Here is a 2477-nt window from a genome sequence, read left to right as displayed (position 1 = left end):
AGAAGATGTGGCAAATATATACAACGGAGTGTTACTCAGCCACAAAAAGGAACGAAACTGGGTTATTTGTAGTGAGGTGGATGGACCTAGAGTCTGTCATACAGAGTGAAGTAAGTCAGAAAGAGAAACAAATCCCATATGCTAACACGTATATATGGAATCTAAAAAAAAAAGAAATGGTCATGAAGAACCTAGGGGCAAGATGGGAATAAAGATGCAGACCTACTAGAGAATGGAGTTGAGGATATGGGGCGGGGGAATTGTAAGCTGGGACAAAGTGAGAGAGTGGCATGGACATATATACACTACCAAACATAAAATAGATAGCTAGTGGGAAGCAGCTGCATAGCACAGGGAGATCAACTCCGTGCTTTGTGACCACCTAGAGGGGTGGGATAGGGAGGCTGGGAGGGAGGGAGATGCAAGAGGGAAGAGATACGGGAACATATGTATATTTATAACTGATTCACTTTGTTATAAAGCAGAAAGTAACACACCACTGTAAAACAATTATAGTCCAATAAAGTTGTTTAAAAAAATAAGCAATTCAATATATGACTACAGTCAAAAAAGCTGGATCTATAAATTTAGAAATCATCAGGATATATGTGGTATATAAAGCCACACGACTAGGTAAAATCACCAGGAGGCAATTCATATTTAGAATTACATAAGAGAAAGCAAAAAGAAAGAGTTGGCAGAGGAGATTGAGGATAATAGATGGAAATTTAGGAAACTGTGGTGTCAGCTATCTAAGGAAAGATAGAATTTCAAGGAGGAGAGAGATGTCAACGATAACTGCGAGCGAAAGTAAAATAAAGTCAGAACTGAACACTGGTTTGGCAAGATGGAAGGTATCAAAGACCTTGGGAAAGGAGGCTACAGTGGAGTGGTGGAGACAAATTCTGCTTGGCATGGGTTATAAAAAGAATGGGAGGGGCTTCCCTGGTGGCGCAGTGGTTGAGAGTCCGCCTGCCGATGCAGGGAACGTGGGTTCGTGCCCCGGTCTGGGAGGATCCCACATGGCGCGGAGCGGCTGGGCCCGTGAGCCATGGCCGCTGAGTCTGCGCTTCTGGAGCCTGTGCTCCGCAACAGGAGAGGCCACAACAGTGAGAGGCCCGCGTACCGCAAAAAAAAAAAAAAAAAGAATGGGAGGTAGGAAAGGGAAGCATCAATAATACACAATACCTGCTTCACAGCTGCCGCAGCAGCTCTTGCTAATATCTGGATCAGCAGTGACTCTAATGAATCTACCATTATGGGCAAAAAGAAGACCCACATCAATATTATCATCATTGGCCATGTGGACCCTGGCAAGTCCACCACCACTGGGTATCTCATCTACAAGTGTTGGGGTACTGACAAGAGAACCATGAGAAGTTCAAGAAGGAAGCAGCAGAGATGAGCAAGGGCTCCATCAAGTTTGCCTGGGTGCTAGACAAAATGAAGGCGTAAAGGAAATGTGGCATCACCATGGCATCTCCTTATGGAAGTTTGAGACAACCAAATATTACATCACCATAATTGATGCCACAGGGACTTCATCAAAAACATTATCACTGGCCCATCCCAGGTGACTGTGCCACGCTCATCGTGGCCAGCAGCATAGGCATGTTTGAAGCAGGCATCTCCAAGAATAGGCAGACCTGTGGAGAATACGCTACTGGCCTACATGCTGGGTGTGAAGCCACTCATCACGGCTGTCAACAAGATGGACTCCGACAAACCCACCCACAGCACCCAATGCTTCCATCAAGGGAGTGAGAGCCTACATCAAGAAGATCGGCTACAACTTGGCAGTCATGGCCTTCGTGCCCATTTTGGGCTAGCATAGCCCAGCATCCACATGCCTGATCCAGGAGCTGGAAGGTCAAGAGAAAGGAGGGAAATGCCACAGGGATGAGTGTCCTGGAAGCTCTGGGCTCCATTCTCCCTCCCACTAAACTGGTCAACGAGCCCCTGAGGCTGCCTCTACAAGGTGTGCACATGATTGGGAGCATTGGCTCTGTGCCTGTGGGCTGTGTGGAGACCAGCTTCCTGAAACCTGGGATGGAGGTCACCTTTGACAACCCCAAGGCCCTGAAGTCAGGCGATACAGCCATTGTGCAGATGTAAGGATGGTCCCCAGCAAGGCCATGTGTGTGGAGGTGTTCTCTGAGTACCCACCTCTAGGCCATTTTGCTGTGCGGGACGTGAGACAAACAGTGGCCACTGGAGTCATCAAGGCTGTGGATGAGAAGTCATCCTGCAGGCAAGGTCACCAAGTCAGCAGTAAAGCCGAGCAAGAAATGAAGCATGTCCCCTGCAGTTTCCTCAGCAATCTCCACTATAAAAGTTACCCAACATTCGATGTATTTATTAAGATTAATAAAACATAACTAGCCATCAAAAAAAAAGACCACTTGTTGCATGTGGCTGTCCAGTCTTCTCAACACCATTTACTGAAGAGACTATCCTTTCCCTCTTGAATAAGCTTG

General features: G+C 46.8%; 1 pseudogene; it reads left to right on the top strand.

The window, feature by feature from the left end:
• The first annotated feature begins 1258 nt into the window (after window positions 1-1258).
• LOC125964412 (elongation factor 1-alpha 2-like) lies at window positions 1259-2115 on the top strand (annotated as a pseudogene).
• Window positions 2116-2477: the final 362 nt, after the last annotated feature.

Source organism: Orcinus orca, chromosome 5 (assembly GCF_937001465.1).
Source record: "Orcinus orca chromosome 5, mOrcOrc1.1, whole genome shotgun sequence".
Taxonomy (NCBI): Eukaryota; Metazoa; Chordata; class Mammalia; order Artiodactyla; family Delphinidae; genus Orcinus; species Orcinus orca.
Note: the sequence above shows the minus strand (reverse complement) of the source record. Positions and strands in the feature narration are given on the sequence as shown.